The sequence below is a fragment of the Cyrtonyx montezumae genome, unplaced genomic scaffold (genome assembly GCF_038088225.1).
Source record: "Cyrtonyx montezumae isolate F1298 unplaced genomic scaffold, pur_monq_1.0 scaffold_0, whole genome shotgun sequence".
NCBI classification, from domain to species: domain Eukaryota; kingdom Metazoa; phylum Chordata; class Aves; order Galliformes; family Odontophoridae; genus Cyrtonyx; species Cyrtonyx montezumae.
The window spans coordinates 47,430,575-47,452,468 of record NW_027071824.1 but is presented as its reverse complement, the minus strand read 5'-3'; positions in this window follow the sequence as shown (position 1 = coordinate 47,452,468).

The window sequence follows — 21,894 nt, the reverse complement described above, 5'->3', positions numbered from 1 at the left end:
GCTTCAGTCAGAGCCAGAACAGAACAGAAGCAGCATCTTGTAATACTTCCTCTTCACATCTTTGTTATTAAGTTGTGTAGAAAATGGACAGAAGGCACTTGTGCAGTTATGTGTTTTCCTGGTCTCATGGTAGATCTCTTGCTTCAGAAGATTTGAAATAAGGCTGCACTTTAGTAAGTAGCAAACAGCAGGTCCTATGTTTACAGAGCGGTCGAAAAGGAATTGAAAAGAATACATAAAAAGGTATAGCTTATAAAAATCTGTGAAAGGCTTTGCTTTTTCAGGTTACTCTGTATATAGGACTCACTCTCTCCTGTATGAATTTGTCTCCATCTTTTATATAACATCCTATGTAGGCAGAGGAGGAAGTCCAGTACATCTGTCAAGAACAACATTAAAAAAAAAAAAAACCAAAAACCTACCCCTGCTCAGACTCTCTGGTTTATGACTCCTACACATCTTCAGGCCCTCCAAAGTATTTTCAGATGTTCAGTTTAAGAAATCATGGAAAACTTGTATTTCAGAACAACTTTTTATTGCTAAGCTCCTTGAAAACCTTGTACATACTTGAAATTAGGTGAGAACTGCAGAGGGGATGGTTCAAGGACTGCTGAGCTGTGTCCCTCCCCAGTCCTCCTTAGCCACTGTCTGGCACACAGAGCTACCTCACTGAGGAAATGAGACTAAATTAACCTACGCTAATTCCCCTTACATCTCTTGGTAATGACTGAGTGCCAATCAGAAAGATTATTATGTTTTAGTTCTTGTTATTATTCATATATTTCTTAGACTAAAGGCAACATTTTCTCAAAGCAGACTGAATTTTGAGATAAAATCATCTACAGTTAGTTCTTTGTTATTCCTGTGTGTCTCTGTGGCTGGTCCTATCTCTTTTGGCTCAGTAAGAATGATTAAGTATTCCACTTGATCTTCACTTATCATGGGAGTACTATGTAAATTATTTTAAAAGTGTCCTGTTTTAGATTTTATTTATCTACTGTATGACATGAATATTATAAAACATGAGAAATGTATGCCCTTCTAGTACAATTCTTAGATTTGAAAATGTAACTTCTATTTTTGCTTCAGGTCTTGTGATTTGTTGTTTACTTGGTCAGTTTGAAATATGCTTCTAAGCTTTCTAAATTAATGATCCTGGCTTCTAACTAGCAGTTCACAATAATTAGTATCAAGAAATATATTCCTTAGCAAATCAAAATTTGCATTTGAAGTTCTAAAAAGAAGAAATAACAAGGACTGTTCCTATCTTCTGAGTAGTACATATTTACTTTTGTTTTTCAAAGCGTGTAGCGAATTTTTCTTTGATGAGATCTGTAGACCACATGCATTTGTTTTAGTCTTACTTGTGAGAAACTTCAGTGATGTGACTGGAATTTTGGCTCCCAGTAAAGAGCATATAGCACAGCAGAGAGTTCTAGTGTACCTTGGAGGGCACAATTTTGCTGCTGAAATTTCCTGTCTCTGATGTTTTCCTATTTTTCATCTGTGAATGTGTACTAGCCTATTCTGCTCCCCAGAGAGCTGTTTCAAGTTGGTCACTTTGCACCCCTTTGAGATAATGCCTTCTGTCACTGCTGTGCTAATAGTGTGTATTAGTTTTGCTGGCAGTTGTATTTTCTTTTTGCCCAATAAAGCATAACTTATGTCTAAAATATTTATTAATTTATTTATCAAGTTGAAGATACAGGAGTAAATTCAGAGAATTTGAAAGATCTTTGCATTCCTTTATTCTTCTGCTTTCAACTTGAAATATTGCAAGACGATGTATTCCAGTGAGTATATATAGTAGCTGAACAGCATTGCTAAATAGAATTTCTCAAAAATTATTAGCAAATTTTTATTACTGTCATTTTCAAATATTTTTTATATTTATTTAAATAAAATTTCTGAGAAATAATATTTGTCTTAACATTACCCATCTTTCATTTTTTAAATTTTGTTTTACTTCATCAAGTAATCTTTCTCGGCAACATAGGTACACTATTGTTTGCTTCTTCTTAGAAGGAAGGCTTCTGAATTAACGGTGGATACATATTTTGAACAGTGACATCTATTTCTTTCTTCATCATCTAATGCTATGAGAGTAATTCTATGTTTAGCTCTTTTTTGGGTGCATTTTCTTAGGAAAGTTTATGTCTTTTAAATTACTTACACAATGGATAAAACCAAGAAATATTTTGGAAGAGAACTAGGAGACCTGGTCTGTCCTTTTCATCAAAGGTAGGCTTATACTCATTTCATTTATTAATTGTCTAGACCTGTGAACCTTGTAATCCTGTGTTGCAGAACTTCCTTCTTTCACATGCTTCTAGTTTGGGAAATGTTGCTGTGGCAGTGGATCTCTCATTTGTTTGGTATTTTGACCAGGCTACCATGCAAAAGCTAACAAAAGCCTTCTCTTCTTTTGACATAATCTGAATGAACTCCAAGGACAAGTCTTAATGAGTGATCTAAATGCACTTTCCAAAGCAGGCTCTTTATCCAAATCCTGGACTGTAAATATCAGATCTATCCTTATCTCAGGTTGAGGCCTACATTTAGTTAGCATACAGACTTAGGTTTATCAGGCATTTTCCCCAAGACAGGAGGTACAAGAGAATTGACTATCTGCCTTCTGTTGTCAGGCGGATATGCAGTTTAGAGATCAGAAATTTCTCCTGGATGACTATCAATATCCATGAACAAAGACCAAGAATATTCTCCAGCTCTGTTGAGGTAGCTGAGGCTAAATAGTATTGGATAAAAGATCTTTCTCCTGCTTTCCAAAATCTTTTTGCACAAGGCAACATCTCAGTTTTTACCCTTAGTAGGATTTTGCTTGTCTGTAACACTCTACTTGTTTTAAAAGCAAAGAAATTAGGTTTTCTGCTTAGAGAGAATTACACTGTCACTGTACCCATTCATTAGAAATCTATAATCACAGAATCATAAAATATCCAGAGTTGGGAGGGACCCTCAAGGATAAGTAAATCTTCTCTGATGTGGCAGTTGTTTGTGAATTTGAAGAGACAGTCAAGAGGGGTTATAGTATAGTGGGAAGAGCTGGAAGAAAGGAGAAGCCTGCATTCTAGTAAAATAGAAGAATTCAGCCTGACATATCAGAACACACAGTACCCCATTTTAGGCAAGGAAAAATGATGGCACAAAATTTGTTTGTACCACTTCAAAAGCAGAATGTAAATTAACTTGAAATTTGAAGAAGTGAAAAAGAACAGGCTATAAATATTTTAATTACATTGCCTGTGTGTTGAACAGTACATGGGGAAGCTTTGCTTGCATTCAGAGATTCTAGCCTGCCTGTTCTGTAGCAAAGAGTATATCTGAACTGTAGCCTGAGGAACTTTCTCTCCTCTTTTTGTCTTTCCTCTACAATTTTTTTTTAATGTACCACAATTAAAACAAAAATAAATAAATAAGTAAAAATAAAAAAGTAAGCTGGTTTTCCTGCACTGCTTTAGACCAACAATATATTTTGAATGGCCTCTTTACCTGGTAAGCTTGGGAATCCAGATATTCAGCTGCTTCTGAAACACCTTTCCAAGAAGAAGTTAGGACCGGTAATTTCTTAGCTCTGAAGGGGGTAGAATGAGAAAACAATGGCAAGCAACCACAAGGATAATTTAAAAATAAAGCTGATAAGTATTTGTGAAATTTTTGAAAAATAAGAGCTGGCAACTTTTTTCTCTTTCGCATTTTAAACAGGTTAAACCTAAACAGGTTGGCTAAGAAAAATTGTGGTTCTTACTATTGTTTCTGTTTCTATTCTCATCTAGTTTCTGGGAAACTTTTAGATTCTTTGTCCACTGTGTTCATAGCTTGGGCAGATAATGACACAAAAGACTGTCAATCCAGCTTTTCAGGCAGACTTTCCTGCTTAGGTGAATGAATCTGCTGATAATTTTCTTCATCTTCTGCCTTCCTATCTCAGAAGATATAATCAGAAGTGAGAAGTTCTTAGGACAGTACAGGGGAGGATACAATCATTCCAGCTGCCATGCCATGATACCCTAAAGGCTCCAGACCTCCAGACTCCTGCTAGTCTGAGGGACAGAGGCTGAGATCTGTGACTTAGATTTGTGTTTGAATGGGTGATATTTCCTACATTCTCCAAGCCACAAGACCACGCTGTTGGAATATTACACTAAACAGTAGCCCCTTTGTACAGTGGAAGCTGAGTAAGGGCTATATTAATAGCTGTTTTTGGGTGTTCACATCTCAGAAAATGTGACCTTCAATTGCTGTGATGTAAACTTGAAGGGAGAATCTTTTTTTCTGTTTGCAGACAGCCTCAGATTTATGTGACTTGATGTAGCAGCAAAGTTACCTGGAAAAAATTTAAGAGCCAAAGGCGTGTAAAGTGTCTAACCTGTGTTCAAAAATCTGCCCCTACGTTTTTTATTTAAAGATGGCAGTTATCAAGGAAATATTGAAACACTGACATAATTAAGAAAACAACATGATTATTAATAAACTGTTACTGTTTAATTCAAAGAAATAGAAGAATGAGCAGCTTAACAACAGCATAAAAGAGGCAGTTGTTCACACCAGCACCACCACCTGCACCACCACCTCAGCAGCTAATCAAGGAGAAAAATTAAGGAATGAAAATGAGAGACTGCTTAATCATTGCTAGACTTATGAATTCAACCTCAGAAAATAAAATGATGCTTAATACAAGCAGATGAGGGGGCTGAGTATCTGAAGCAGCAAATAGGAAAACGTGAATAGACAGATATTGATTCTTCCTTACTGAAGAAATAAAGACAATTGTGGATAAAATGTTCTACCTTATGATACTGATTAATAATGAATAATATAAAGATTTTTGAGTAATCAGAAGAAGAGAATTATTAAATGATAAAATTCATGTATTTATTTTAAAATAGTGTTAAAATTAAATGAAAATTTTGATTACAGTCTAGCAGAAATCCAGAGGGCACTGATCTCAAGGAGACACAGACTTTTTCATGCATTGTGTGGATGGTAAAGCTTATGAATGGAGCTTAGTCACGATTGAAATGTTGATTTTCCCTGACAATCCTTGGCATCTATGGACAGGGGAAGGGCAAGGGATGTCATCTACCTGGACTTCTGCAAAGCTTTTGACATGGTCCCTCACCACATCCTTCTCTCTAAATTGAAGAGGTATGGATTTGAAAGATGGACTGTTAGATGGATTAAGAACTGGTTGGCTGGTCACAGCCAGAGGACTGAGATCAACAGTTCTATGTCTGGGCAGAGGCTAGCCATATGTGGTGCCCCCAAGGGTCAGTCTTGGAACCAGTGCTCTTCAACACCTTTATCAGTGGCATAGACGATGGAATCAGTAATTTTGCGGATGACACCAAGCTGAGTGATGCAGTTGATACATTGGAGGGAAGGGAAGCCACCCAGAGGGACCTGGACAGGCTGGAGAAGTGGGCCTTTGGAACCTAATGAGGTTCAACAAGGCCAAGTGTAAACTGTTGCACTTGGGCTGGGGCAATCCCAGGTATTTATACAGACTTGGAGAAGAAATCCTGGGGAGCAGCTCTGTGGAGAAGGACTTGGGGGTCTGGGTGGACAAGAAGCTGGACATGAGCCAGCAGCGTGTGCTTGCAGCCTAGAGGACCAACTATATCCTGGGCTGTATTAAAAAAGGGGTGGCCAGCAGGGAGAGGGAGGTGTCTGTCCTCCTCTACTGAGCTCTTGTGAGGCCCCATCTTGAGTACTGTGTCCAGGCCTGGGATCCCCAGCACAAGAAAGGCACAGAGCTCTTGGAATGGGTCCATAGAAGGGCCACTAAAATCAGAGGGCAGAGGGCTGGAGCATCATCTCTCCTATGAGAAAAGGTTGAAGGAGCTGGGCTTGTTTATTTTGGAGAAGACGCCAGGGAGACCTCATTGTGGTCTTCCAATACTTGAAGGGAGAATATAAAAAGGAGTGGAAATGACCGTTTACATGGGTTGCTAGTGATAGGACAATGGGGAATGTTTTTAAACTAAGACAGGGGAGATTTAGGTTAGAAGTTAGGAGGAAGTTTTTCACTCAGAGGGTGGTGATGCAGTGGAACAGGTTGCCCATAGAGGTTGTGAATGTCCTGTCTCTGGAAGCTTTAAAGGCAAGGCTGGATATGAATCTGGGCAGCCTGGTCTAGAGACTGGCAACCCTGTCCAAGGCAGGGGGGTAGAAACTAGATGATCTTTGAGGTCTTTCTTAACACAGGTGGTTCCATGATTCTATAATTCTGATTCTATGATTCCTTTGGTTGTTATTTCATTTTAGCCTTTCAACATTTTTTAGTCATCTATAAGTGAAAGAAATAAACATATTTCTTTATCATTCTGTAAGTCCAGCAAATGTAGAAGAGAGCGGAAGAGGCTTGGACAGATTTCTAATGTGTACTATAATTGAAAAAATGTTGTTTGTTTGGGAATGTATGTAGGTTGCTCCAAAAGTTATGCCTCCTATTTATTTTCATGGAAACTTCAGCAGCTACAAAGAGTGCAATAACTCTATTTGATGGAGTAAAATTTGAGCTACAAAACACTGATTTTCAACATAGTCACCACCATCAGTTGATTTGCACAGATGAGCTCACTAAGATGCTCTTCTTTTTGTGCTGTGAAAGCTGTGTGTGACTATCTGGAATATAGCTGGTCTTCCATGTTGCTCTTGCTACTACTGAAACACACCACCTACCACCTCACTGTGCTCACATCCACAGTTTGTTCTCCATAAACATTCAACAAGCATTGATGAATTTTAGTGGTTGCAGTTTTTCCAAATGTAAACAACACCCCTATGCTTCATATGCTCTGCCATGTCAAATGTCATTTGGTTGGACTTCCCCTCTGTTACCATGTGCCAAATGACAACAAAATGTAACAGAATATTGGTGGGAAGGTTCAACCTCTATTCTACTACCAACATCTACCTATGACATTGTAGGCCAATATAATAAAATAGGATGCATTACTTTCAGAGCAGACCTTTTATGTTATAAATATGCTTACAAGAAGTGTTCTAGTGCATTTTAAGATAGATGCAATAAAACTGAAAGCAATTCTTGTGATGTAATTAGACATGTATGTGCAGCATACTTTCAAAATCTTTCTAGAAAAATATATCAAGTTAAATAATACATTAATTCTTATGCATATCCCAGGGTCCTGCTGATAGAAATTTAGAGCTCAGTGGAGATGGTGTACTGTTTTTAATGTTCATTTTCCTAATACACATGAGATTGGTGGTTATAAGTGTATTTTGCAGCTCTACCCAGAAATATTGCACGTATTAACAACAGATATGAAATAATACATTGCATAATATTCTTTTTACAGAAAATACTATGAATTTATGGTTCAACTGGCTATTCTTGGCTTGCTGTTTTAACTAAATGTTTATTCCAGCTGCAAGGTTTTTTGTTGTTGTTTCTTTTTTTTTTTTGAGTTCCATTTTTTCAAGATGCTTGAAAATGTTTAAAAACTATTTACAGCTTATTTTCATTGTACAATTTTTCTGCTTTCTTTTTGGTTGTAGATGGGAAATGAAGTCATACAAATACAAGAGCAAAGGAATCCCTGAAACAAAAGTAGAAGGAGTCTTGTTGGTCTCACATGGTCTGCACACTTAGGAAATCATTAGAAAATTAGAGTGAAAAGAAACAAAACAAAACAGAGTGTATGTTCCTTCTCATACAAGGTCTTGGGAACCTCCTGGAGGATTGTTCAGGAATTAATGTCTCCTTCTTAGAGAGTGCATCCAAGAAATTGCTTAATTTATTATATCTTTTGAATTGTAATGGGATTTTGTCTGCTCTTATCATTTTTGTTTTTCTCTCCCCTTTTAAAATGCTCTTAAAGGACTCAGATGCATTTTAAATATGCGGACTAGTTGTGATAAATGTCATACCTAATGAAGATGAGGTATTTAGCTTCATTTTCCTTAGAAACCCAGAGGCAACAAAACATAAAACATCTATGGGAGCAACTCTGTTACAACTACAAAAAGAAAACCACAAATCTTAATTGGAAGAACAAGTAGGCTTTTTACTTGATTCTTGCTGCAGGCAGCAGGGATTTGGATCTGGTATTATTTTCCAACACAGCAAGTCTTTTAAACTAAGGATGTTTGTTTCTGTTTCCAGCTCTGTCTCTTACAAACATTTCCTTCCCCATACGAAGGAAGCTGTGAAAAGGAGATAAATTATCCCGTCTCTTTAAGGAAAAGGAATTTTTTTCCCCTACATCTGTTTGATTTCTACTCAGTGATAAATGTTTCCCATTCAAGCCCAGATTGTGAAAGGGGTGTAATTTGATTGAAGTTTTCAAATGTGTTTGCTCTTTTTGCTGCTCTTGAGGTGAGAATGCTTAATGTAAGTAGCAGAAAGATGTTTTTTGCTACTGTAATTAGCTCTCTGTGTCAAGACAAAACAACCTGAACAGAGAGTTCTGAATAGGAGCTACTTTTCTCTGAGTTTAATAGGGTTAATAGATTGTGGGTTTTTCTGCCCAAACTAGTTAAATAAGTTCAGCATATGACAAGAGGTTGAACTTCATTATATTGCTTATCATTTAAGGAATTGTTTATTATAGGTAATCAAGTCTTTAATTGTCATGTAAACAAAATATATGGTATGGTTAAAAGACTTGGGGGAAAAAGATAAAATAATCAAAGGGTGAGTACTGGTTTTAACCCAGGGATTTCTCTGGGAGCCCTGCAGAATAAGAACACTAGATTGAAGCAGAAAAGTAATGCAGAATAAGAGAATATAATAATATAAAATTGTGAATGCATTGTCTTCGCTATGCTTTAATGTTAGAAATTGAAAAGTAAAATCTAGAAAACTCTCACAAACTTTGATAAGAAGCAACTATATTTCCTTTCTGCTTGGGTAGAGACCTTGTTAGGAGACAGTTGTGTAGGAGATGGTACTGCATCTTCAGTCAGACTTAGTAATATTCTGTTTTAGCAGATTCATAAATTAAAAAAAAAAAGTTTTACTGTAAATGCTATATTTCTAAATGTGTAAGATTGACAAAATATAGATCTGTAGGCAGGTAGATATTTAAGAGGAAAAAAAAAGGCACGTCTCCGGTTCAGCTCTAGAGGATAGAACAGTAGTCACTGGAAAGTATGCCTTGTGGAGATGCTACAGAATGGTTTAAGTATAACCTCCATGCCATAGGGGTGGGGATTATCTTCCCAGTTGTTTCCAACTGTGTGTATCTTATTTTTCTTGTAAATTTCTGCTTTTATTTCCCATTGTTATGCTTGCACAGGAAAACCTTACTATTCCAGTTTCCCGCTGTCATCTTAATATAGCAGCCTGTGATATTTACCACAGTCTCATATGAGAACATAACTTTTATTTCCAGTATTGCAGAAAGGCTAAAGTTGAGGTCTCTGCCTTTATTTTTTACTCCCAACTGAAGGTAGGGTGTAAACCAAGCTTTGATGGTGTATGAACTGAATGAATCAATCCCCCATGTTTCTTCATTGAGCTTTGTTTCCCACTAGTTTAGTCTGTGACTGACTGTTGAAATGTGTTCTATGCCACTTATTCTAATGCTATTTCCTGCTAAGAGGAAGCCTAAATTTCCCAGTTGTTTTCTTCCTATGAGTTATCATGTTTTCTCTTGAGCTAACTATAATAATTCAGGTTTTAGTAGAACACATTTTGACAGAAACTCCGTACATAAGTTTAAAATTAAGAATTGCAGAACCCATGACTCATTATAGTGGGGCAGTACTAGACCTTGCCAGTCCTAAAAGGTCAAGTAATGAGAACATGAGATTTCCTTTATTTACCTTTATTTACCGTTCCCTACAGTGTGACATCCAAAGGACCCTTTATTCTGCAGTGTCATATGGGCTGAGGAAAGCTGACTGCTATTGCAGGATGATGTGGTATCACACTGCTGCTACCCTTGGGAATTACAATGACAGCTAAACTCACCTCTTTGGTCAAAATGCTACCATTACATCCTGTGTTTTGATTTGTCCCTCTTCAAATAAGGCTATCACAGCAACTGTCAAAGTAATGAAGTGGTGAGCAGCACTTGAAAATTTCATCTAGTTTTTTTCATAATAGCAAGTGAGGACTTTAATTGTATTCACTACTTGCTTTTCTCTTTACATAATCCAGTAATCATGCATGTTTTTCAGCAGTAAGCTCTTGTAAATACTAATGATAAAAGCAGTAGAAGTGAAGCCAAAGTAAAGGAAGTGAATCAGTAGAATAAATGGGAAAGATATATGGTCAGGAAAAGGCTTAAGGAATAAAGGGTTCAAAAACAGTCTGAAGTTTGACATCAGAAACTGTCTAAGTATATACATGAAAAGAAATACTTCCCCAGGGCAAAACTGGCAAAAAACATCAAAGAATTTGGAACTGATATAATACTAAACAACACTTTTAACAGTTTTCCAAAAGTACTGGTATATGAGATCTTGGCATAATATTAATCTTGCTTGTGAACTTCCTGAAGTATTTACTCAAGTACTTCATAATTTCAAGTGCTAAGTCTTGATCTTCAAATTATTATTATTACTGTCCTGGCATGGGGTCTTGAGCGTAAGTTTCCCAGATGCCATCAGAGAGTCAAAGTGCTCTGCTTATTTACTTGGCTTCTTTCACTCCACTTTTGTGTTTTAATTAAATATTTATTAAACTTGATTTCCTCTTGTCCCACTCTGTTGCTGACAAGGACTTTAAATTCTTCCATGATGAATTGGAAGAATTCATAAATGAAAGAAATCCTATAATGATTCTGTCTCATTCCAAAGCACAGCAATTAACTGTAAGGAAAAATAAATCTCTCTCACTTTTTAAAAAAAATAATCAAAACTAAGCAAACAAACAAAAAAACAGAACAAAACAAAATCTACTGCTATGCTTACCTTCAAGAGAGACTTAAGATGATGTCTCAGCAGAGACATGAGTCAGGAAATGTCTCATAGTTCTGAGTTTCCATATATAACATTTACAAAAAAAAATGAACAGTTTTTTGTGGTTTTTTTTTCATAAGACCACAGGACTGGAATCACTGGCTTCACAGACCCTTGCTAAAAAGCCTGTCTTCTTATAGCATTGTTTTAGGTACTGAAAGGCATTTATCAAGTCTCTCAGAAGCCTTAAGATTGTGTTCTGTTCAAGAGAGGGTCTTCCAGCAGCAGATACCTGGAGTATACACAGTGATGGCTGAGAATTGCTATGACTGTATCTGTTTGTAGTTCTGGCCCCTTATCTTCATCATGTAGTGATTGCAGTCCAGCATAGGACTGTCCTGCCATTGCAATGTGTATGAGTTGGTTATGCTGTCCTTGTGGAATTGGCAGAGGCAGTTTGAACCTTAGTAGGAATGAAAATTTCTGATGAAGACACTGTGAACATATGTGAGCTGGTAATATCTCTGCCTAAGTCCACATTTCCCAAGCTGGCTTGGGCTTTCCCTTTGACAAAGAGCTTGCTACTTCTATAAATGCATAGTTCCCCATGCAATTAACAGGTAATCATCTACTGTTGGTGACCTGCTGGCTCCCTTCCCTCTTTCTCCTATAAGAGATTCTGACAGAGTGGCAAACATCTATACGTTGAGTGTGAAAGACTGAGTAACAGAGCTGGGTATAATTTGTCTTAGTTATGTTACCTTTTTTGGCACACTCCCTGCAATTTATAGGCTTGTTTGACATAGCACAAAAACTATTCTTCTGTCTCCACCGTATAGGTGGATTGTAGGTTAATATGTGTACAGAGGACACTGCTTGCACTGTGGTGGTGGATTTTGAGATGATGCGATTAAGAAAAGTTTTCATTGGGTTTGGTTTCTAATTGTGACATGTCATATTTTTCCTGAAAAATAATAGCAACGCAATCTCACTTTACAAAAATGCCCTCCAGTTGCTTAAGAAAACCTTTGTTGTTGTGAATTATTAAAAGTCAAATTATCATTTTGTTGTAGACATAAAGGTGTAGAATGAAATGTGTTTTCTGTGAAGTTGGACTTAAAATTTATAAGATCTTTCTATATTTTTTGATAGAGAATATATTATATTATTTACATGTAGTTTGACTTATAAGTTCATAAGTTCATAAGGTTGGAAAGGACCTATAAGATCATCTAGTCCAACCATCCTCCTATCACTATCTCTACCCAACTACTAAATTAAGTCCTTTATCACCTCATCTAAACGCTTCTTGAACAGCGCTAGGGATGGTGCCTCAACCACCTCCCTAGGCAGGCCATTCCAGTGCCTGACCACTCTTTCAGAAAAGAAAAGAAATTCTGAAGAAAAGACTTCTGCTGGTTTGTAGAAGAAATATGGCTTGAGAAATGAAATTAGCTGAAGACTGGTAATTTTTGTATAAACTTGTGGCAGAAGCCTTATGATAGGCAATAAACCTCTGAAATAAGATATTTTATTAGATGATAGTTGTGATAATATGAAGATTTGTTTATAAGTAGTCAGAATGTTCTAATGAGTTTTGTATGTTGAAGAAGTCTCTGGTAGAAGATGAAAACGTGCTAGCAAAGTTCAAAATTCCTTTTAGTCTGAATGTAATCTTTGAGAACTATGCAAAAAAATGTGAAATAAAATAAGGCCTGGTGATTATGAAGATGTTCCTAAAATAGAAATGTCATTATGTAAACGTCTTTTTTAAAAAACGACAAACAAGCAAAAAAAAAAAAAAAAAAAACCAACATGACAAGAAACAATGTGTTTTTTAAAACAGATACTCAATTTAGTAAAAACATCCTTTTGGAGAGTGATATAAATCAGAGTTGTAAGAAATAAGTGGGAACAAATGCATTCCTTGTTTTCTAATCACTACAGATGCACTGTGCCTGAGCTCTCTAGATTATTTCTACAATTTGTCTGGTCCCCAGATCTTAAATGCCTAAGTGGACTAGAGAGAACTTTGTCTATATTACTCTCACTATTGGTACGTGTTTCCTTCTCTCTAATATGAAGTTTACAATTCTGCAGCATCTATAGAGAATAACAATACCTAAAGATGCAATAAATACTTAAAAGGTACCTCTTAAATTACCAGAACCACTTCTTTTCATTCTCAAGTATCCTCACAGATGAAACAAATGACTAGAATCCTGCAGGCCCCATGCTGAGTGGCAATGAAAGTATGAGATAAGAGCTAATAATCCAAGAGGAAGACCTATGAATCTGTCCTGCAGTCATCCACCATCCTGTACATTTGTGGCCTTTGTTCTGGTTTCCCTGTCCTAGTTCAACTCCTGTCCCCTCGTTCCTAAATCAGGTTTTTTTTCAGCTTTGATTCCCTCCACTCTGCTCTTCAGGTTTTACACAGTCTACATTAGCACGACATTGCTTTTCAGTCAACTCTTCTGCATGGATGCCAGCTATTCGAAATGGATTACATGTGTGCATATTTTCAGCCAGTTAGTAGCAAGTTCTATGACCTTTCATATGAAATGTCAGACCTTTAATTATAATGGATTCAGAACATTTCCTTGCTTGGGTTACTGTTCATATGCAGATGACTGTTAGTAAGGTTGGGAGAGGGACAGCCTCAATTAGAAAAAATAATGTTGTTTCAAAATTAGTGATTGCTCCTCAGAAAATAGTTCCTGGGATCACCATAGGTAGGTCCATTTGTGATTGGCTTGGTGCTCTGTTGTGCAATAGCAGGGAGTTTGTGTGAAAGGAATGGAGATCACATAAAAGTTACTGATATGTTAGTGAATAAATCCAGAAGCCATGTATGGTTGAGTGGTAATTCAGTCTTTTTTTTTCCACTGTAAAAAAATCAGAATAGATAACTGGCAGCTGTATACAGGAAAAAAAAAAAAAAACAAGAAAAAAAAGAAAGAAAAAAAAATCAAAACACCCTTACTGAAACAGGTTTAAAATTACTGAATAAATTCATTGAATAATAATAAAAAATCCATCACAGGTTGTTAAACTCAAAGATGTAAATAGCCACTTACTAAGACCTCAAGGCATAGGCTTCTGGTGGCTGAGTGTATACAGTTTATTGCCCTCTTGTTTCTGACACATCAATTGCTTTCTGCTGTTAGGCAGGATGCTGGATAAAGTTGTCTCCCTCCTGAGTAATACAGCCATTCTTACTCTTTTTTGAATGTAGAACAAGAATACAAAAAAAGTATATTTCTGGCCTCTCCTTTACTGACCTCTAGGCACCTGTGACCTGACACTCATCTCTTAAGACTGCTCTGTATCACAAACAAAAATGCTGAGGCAACTTAAAGCTTTATGAGAACTTATGAATAAGGAGATCCTTTCAATCGATCTACTTTGGGGACAATTTTTTTTCTCTAGCACAGCAGATAAATTTTGTAACTTCTTTTTGTATATGGAAAACTTGATTTTTTTACTTCAGTTTTGTCTTAACTGTGTTAGTACACAGGTGCTCCTAAAGTAAATCTTCAATGCAAATGTGCTTTTTCTGCATCCAACTTAACATTTTTGCAGCTGCATTTTGCAGCTCTGAAATGGTGTTTTTCTTCAAACGTTGTGAAAGGAAAAATAATAGGATTATTTGCAACCTCTACAAGTAGCAAATAACTCAGAAGCCTCCTAGAAAAATGCCTATTATGAGCCCATGCCTAATAAACAGCAACCTGGACTTTTCTCTGTGAATGAGAACATTTCTAATGACCCTGTGACATCTCTACTTTCAGGTTTTTTTCTATCAGCAATAAACATTTTTGAATATTTTGCTATGAAATCATTCAGTTTGAGAGATTTAATATCAGCCACTTTCCTCTCTCCCCAGATGACTTCAACACATCTCAAAATGTGTTTTCTGCATCCCTAGATTAAAGTATTCACTAAATACCAGTAAAACTGCTGAAAGATTGAGATTGAATAAACATAAACGCTCTTTTGAAGCTAGTCCCATCTGGCAAATAAAAGAACAGACGTGTCAGCAAGGCAAGTTTAACTTACTTCAAAAAGAAAAAGTGTGTTGCAATCAAAAACTTACAATACTAGAAACTTCAAACTCAATTTACATGAAATATAATGACATGAAAAATAAAACTGCCCACAGAACTTGGAGGCTAGGTTTTCCCTTATAGTTTTTATGTTATAACTATATGATGCTCTCTAATGTATGATGGGAGTGCTTTCTTTCTTCTACTCCTACACAGTTACAGGTCCAAAGGTTGTAAAACTAAGTCAGAAGACAAAAGTAGTGTGGTATATGTGTGTTTTGAACATTATTTGTAAGAAAGATCGGAGGAATGTATGTAGGTTTTTTCTTAAAGTAATGCTTCCTACTTATTTCTGTGGAAACTATAAGAGATAGAAAGAACAAAATAACACTCCTTGATAAAAGTGATTCTCAGCTATGAAACAGTATATTTCAATAGTCACCACCATAGCCTATTAACACAGATGAACTGATAGAGATGCTCTTTATTTTGTGGTGTGACAACTGTTCATGACTGCATATAACCTGTCTTGTTTTTCACATCCCTATTGACACGCACTGTGCTCACATCTTCTTTTCTCCAAAAATGGTCAGCAAGCATCAATGAATGTCAATGGATGACATTTTTTTCTGAGTGGAAGAATTCAATTCCACATCTTTGCTTCATATGCAGTTCAGTGTCAGATGCCATTTTGTCAGACTGCCTCTCTGCTGCCATCTGTCACAAGGCTACAACATGTAATGGAATACTGGTGGGAAGGTTCTACCTCTACTGCCATACCACCACCATCGGCCTGTGATGTGGGACAACATAACAAAATAGGAGGGCTTACTTCCCGAGAAGACCTCCTATTTCCTTATGCACACTTCCAATCCTGCTGATTATCAAACAGCTACTTCTGGTGTGTTGTGCTCTGCATTGCTTTTTCCTGACATTCCTAGCTTTTTTTGATGGCAGCTTTAGGGTGTCCTGATGTTACTCCCAGAGCATAAGAAATGACTTCTGCTGTTTTCTTTTCAGATCCCTGTTACTTTCTCTCTCTTTTTTTCCCCTCTGTGTTTCAAATTCTAGGAAGCTGATAACTTCAAAGCCTGATTTGTTTCAATTGTTCTACAAAGCAACTTTGGTGTATTTTCTAGGCTTTGCAGAGAAAGAGGAGGGAGAAATCATAATGCTTTATGAAGGTATCATGTTTATTAAATAATGCAGCTCACATAGGCAGCTTTTTGGTTGCAATGAGATAAATCACGCTTTCCTAATAAGAAATGAGTAACACTGCTTCAGGTACAGTCCTGCTCTTCCCGTAAAGATTTAGCTAATTTTGTCATTTATAAGAAGCTCCAAACCAAATATTACTATGGTGAAATTCTTTTGACGGTGGTGGTTTTCTTTTTTTCCTTTTCTTTTTCCTTTTCTTTTTCCTTTCTTTTAATTTTCTTCTTCTTTTCTTCTTCTTCTTCTTTATTTTTTTTTCATTACATTCCAAATTCTAATTCAGGTTTTGTTTGAATGTTTATGTGAAGTAGATATCAAAAATAATCTTTTAAAAGAAATTAACTCTGATAAGGGTAGGCTGTATTTGTTTCTGTGGAATACACTGAAAGTACATACTTAAACCACTTCCACAAAGATATATTTCCTTGTACCTTGTTTCCATTGTTACATTTCCCATGAGTGAGAGAATTTTCAGGTGTTACTTGAAACCAGTCATTCATAAATGCATACTTGCTTGTCTCCTCTCCTTCAGCACCAGGACTTTTATACTGCTTTCCTCACCTTACAGTTTAAACACTAATAATTTTGCAGAGACAGTGAGTATATTGTAAATGCACTCTTCCTTTTTTCTGTCCTTAAATACAAATTTTCTTATTTCTATCTGTGTATTAGCATAGTTGAAATTCAGCTATAGCAATGTGTGCGCTGCCAAATTTAGACTGTTAACCCACAGGGGACTTCATTAGTAGATAGCTTTTTTTCAGTTCAAAGATTGCACTTGAGAGTTTTAAAACTCTCTAGTTTACTAATTAGCTTACCTCCAAGGACTGTGCTTAATGGTGTACAAACCCTTTTTATTGATGTGGGCATTCGCACGTCTCATTCAACTTAGAGCATCACTATACCCTGTTGCATTCAAGGACAAATGCTTTTAAACTTTGAGTGTGATAGAAAGACTTTCCCCTGTCTATTAGCTCTGATTTTGCAGAAGTTTTTCTTTTTATGTGAGTATATGAAATAAATAATCTAATTTAAAATAAATTAATGTCATGTATTGAATGTGTTAAGACAGTGTTACTGTTGCAGTGCAAGAGATTTCCCACATGGTTTCATTTTTTGAAGTTCATGCGTAAGTTAATTCTTTTAATTGGAATAATCAAATCAATCCCTAACAGAATACTAATCAGAAACTTTGTCACAAGACCTTTCTCACAGTATTAGTCTGTGGGTTGTGCAGTTTCTGGGCTGAGTAACTTCAGCGATCAGGTCTGCATAATGAATTCCAGTCTGAAGTAATCTTAATTGTATGAAAATTAAATTTTTTTTTTGTTCCATGAAGACTCACTACATGGCAGTCTCAGGTTGCCCCTCCATTACAGTGCTTTAGTTTTAAACTGCACAGACATCATTTAGATGGACATTCCTAGCTATGCTGCTTTGCTCCATTTTTCTATTAGGGATGGGACAGGCTCCATCAGCCAGATAGTGCTGGTGGTCAATTTTTGCATTATTTTGGGGAGTTTCTCAATAGTTATTCATCTTCTTTTAGGTTGAGAATACGCAGCTAACATTTTTGCTGAAAATTTTGGCTTCTTTTCTTCAGGTTTCAAGGAAAAGAAAGAGTCCTGGAGGGCTGTGGCCTTACAGTGAACCTATCAGTTTTTGTAATACAGAATTAAACACACAGTAAAACTAAATACCTACTAAATAGAAGACAGTTTACTGTATTGCCATTTTAAAAGACCATTTTTTCTAGTTTCTGCTATTGTGAAAGTAGAACCAATCATTAGTGCACATCTAGAGTTTTCTGCTATCCACTTCTAACCAACCTGATCAATAGACTATTCACCATCTTTTTCTCAAAGTGCATTTTGCAGAGTTCTGCTTAGAAGCACACCCAAACACCCTAATTTCTCTGTCCCCGTATCACATCCCAATATTCATCTTTGCATTGTCATTACAGCATGTACTAAGTAGAACTGTTAGATATAACCCAAAGCAAGTGCTATCTAAAAGTAGCATACTTTCATGTATTGCTTTTCTTCTACAAAGGTGGGGGAGGCTGTAGGTTATGTCTGCTTTTTAGATGGGGTACGTAGAACTGATCAGATTTCAGTAAAGTTGTCTAAGTCTTTCTTGCCCATCTGTATGTATCTATATATATATATACACACGTACATGTGTAATATATATGTATATAATATGTGTGTATATGTATGTATATAATGTGTACATGTATATATATATATACATATACACATACACAGTAAGCATTAATATTAGATAATGTATAATTGGCCCTCCGTGAAAACAAAACGAACAGAAAAAATAAATATCTAATAAGGCCTATAACTTGAAATCCACCAGAAATATTGCACAGGTTTCCATATTTGTTTCTTTCTCCTGTTAGGCCAATATTATGCTCCTCTTATTTAAAGGAAGTCAATGAGTGTGTGTGAAAAACTAACCTAACAGATTTGGGAATATAGCTTGTTATAATGAGCATTGTGTTCTGAGCTCTGATTTGAACTTACATTGTTTCTGTTTTGCACCCCATGCAAAGCATTGTACTTTCTAAACCTTTTGCATTAGAAAACAAACTTGAACACATAACAGAAATATAAACTCATCTTAAACAACTCTTCCATTGACTTAAATAAACCAAACAGATATTCCTTCAACAAATCCAGAGTGATTAATCTGCTAGTATTTATCACTGTAATACTGCAACAAGCAAACTTTCTCTTCCAATTTTTCAGCTCTTTTCTTCGATGTAATTTACTACTGTTCTAAAAGTTAATGACTAGGCAGACTTAATGCTCAGATATTACAACAGAACAGTACGGCATACTGTGTTTGTCGCAGTTAAGACTGACTACAGCTTTGACTGGTAAATAGAGACTTATTTATATCCCTTTCATTTCATCTTTCTCAAGGGCCAAAGAACTAATAGTTAAACTTCACGGTCAACATATTTTTAGGATTTTGCTCAAAACCTTAGTTTGCTGTGCTATTTTGCAGGAAAAGCTGCAGACAATCCTTTTTGTTACTGGATTTGTGTACAACGGGAATATCTAGGCTTTGCATACAGTATTTATTTTAAACAATAAGCTGGAGAAAAGAAGTCTTCCAGAATCTATGTATATTGGATCTGTGGCATTCATTTTTGAATATCCAAAAGAGTAATTCACCTAATGAAATCTTGTTAGAATGTGAAAGTATTTCCTTATGGCTTTTTTTTCTTTTTTTTTTCTCTCCAAAATATAATAATGCAGAAAAGTTCACTACAAATTTATTAATGGTGGGCATTCTGTAGGTAACCCATCACCACAATTTCATCTGTTGTTGAAGTTCTATTTTACTGATGTCAGTTTCACTTATGAATGCACCCATGTTCTTATTGAAAATTATGGCTTTTTTTCTGGAGTATGTATTGGATCAGAGCCAATTGTACAGCATATCATTCAGGTTTGGTGTCTTTATGTCTCCTCTTAGGTACAATAGGCTATAGAAGGTGAAGCCCGGTGGCTTGAGAATCACTACATCAGAATTTGTCTCTTTATCATTGTTCTACAGATCCCTAAGGTTCAAGGCCAAATTTCGCAATTGTATTTTTCATGCATTTTATATTACTATAATATACTCTGCTCTTGAAGAAGAGTACTACAAGTAGTATAAATGAGGTGCAAGGTACATTGAATACTTTTTTCACCTGAGTAGCAAACCAACATAGATCTGTAGCATCTATTTCCAACTTGCTAGTGGGAAAACATTGTGCTGACACCTATTTCTTATCATAAATAATTGAGCAATTTTTATATTGTCTGCTAGGAAAAACAGTGATGAAAAATATTAGCTCAGACTAGCATAGACAGATAGGTTAAGGGTACTTTTCTGCAACATTTTTCTAATTTCCTTGAATATATTCTTTATTTATACTAATCTATGAACAGATTTTAAAATTGGCTTATATTTATCATCATAGAACAGATTTTGCAATTCACTTCCTGTTAAACTTATAGGTAAATTCCTACTCAGGAGTATATAGCAAGGAAGCATAGGTGGTAGTGTGAATTACATTACATAGGTGGTAGTGTGTATTTAAACAAATATGTAATTGAAATGCTTTATGCTATTCAAGTAGCGTTAACTTTATTAGGCTTGGATATATAACCACTGCTGGTTGAAGAGTTATTTTCTTTGTATTTGTTCTTATTTGTAGATTTACTTTCATTAAGTAGTTCAGCTGTCTCCTAATTTAAACTCTATAGAAAAAGAACTGAAAGGCAGAATTTTAAAGGTTTCCTGATTAGACATTTCAAACAATTTAACTGCCAGTTCAATCAATACTTAGAGACTGAATTGTGCAAGCTCAACACTATTGTTTGTTGTTTTGGTTTTTTTTTTTTGTGAGTAAATTAATTACTAGAAGGCATCTCTAATGTAGGTAAGATAAACATTCTTCAGAATGGGAATGAATTGAGGAAAGTTTGTCATCTGCAGTTCAGACTTCAGCTTGCATGATGGCCCTTTCTGTAACATGCCAGCCTGTGGAATTAGCAAACATTTGTCATGATATTGAAGAAGAATTTTAATGTGTTTCAGAAAAGAAACACCTGAAAAAGCATTTTTAATTTGTGAAAATACTCATAGAAAATTTTAGCTGTTATTTTTGATCTGGTAAAAAAAAAAAAAGTTCATTATTTGAATTAAATGAAAGAGCAATAGCTATAGCAAATGCTGGCAGTTTTCTCGCACTCCTGCAAGGAGTCTCTGTTAAGATATAAATATATTATTAATTTTCCAAAAATGAAGTCCTGATATATGTATGTAGTAGTACATTCTGTAAATCTGATGGGATACTAGGCACACAGGAAGATAGTCTCTTCATCCCTACCTCAAAATCTTCTAATTGAAGGTAGTAAGATTTTCTTCAGTGGGTTGCTGCTACATAGGTGTTGAAATCTAACTTTGTGCCCAATAGCCCAGACGATGTAAAGCTCTTCCTTTGATGTCATGGGCTGCCCAAGTGAAACTCATAACCCCCCAAAATTACTAATGTAAATGAAGAAAGTGATTCTGAAAACAAATCACGACATGTAACAAGAAATACAGGTTCCTACATCATGAGAGTTACTATGCTGTGTGGCTGATATACTCTGGTTGAGGGACTGATTGTTTCTCTAAAATGATTTTGGTTTTGCTGACATTTTTGTCTGTTCTCCACACATTCCCAGCAATGGTGAAAGACAGAAACATCATTTAGTGTTTGCTTTTAGTTAGGTCTGCCATTATCTGAATTACTCAGTTGAGGTCTTACATATTCCTCTTGGATACATTGTGCAGAGTTTGCATGATTAGCCAAGACTGCTGTTTTTATTCAATGACTGTGCTTTTTGTGTTTATATTACTCATATAGTCTGGTTTCCTACAATCAGTGAGAGTGGTCATTTGATAGCTCTTTCTTTTTCTTTTCTGCAAATTCATTCATGTAGCTTTGATCAACTGTAAAGAGACATACAGTGCCAATGTTTGACTGCTGGTGCAGGGAGAGTCATCCTGCAGTAGAAAAGACATTTTCAGTATCATGCAGGCTGCTCATCTAAGCCTGTTATTGCATGCCACATGTACCCTACAGCAACCATCTGACTGACTTGAAGGGAGACTCCATCCCATCTGAACAGATGGGCATGAGTGTAAGCTGACAAGGAAGCCCATATGTTCCTAAATTGTGAAT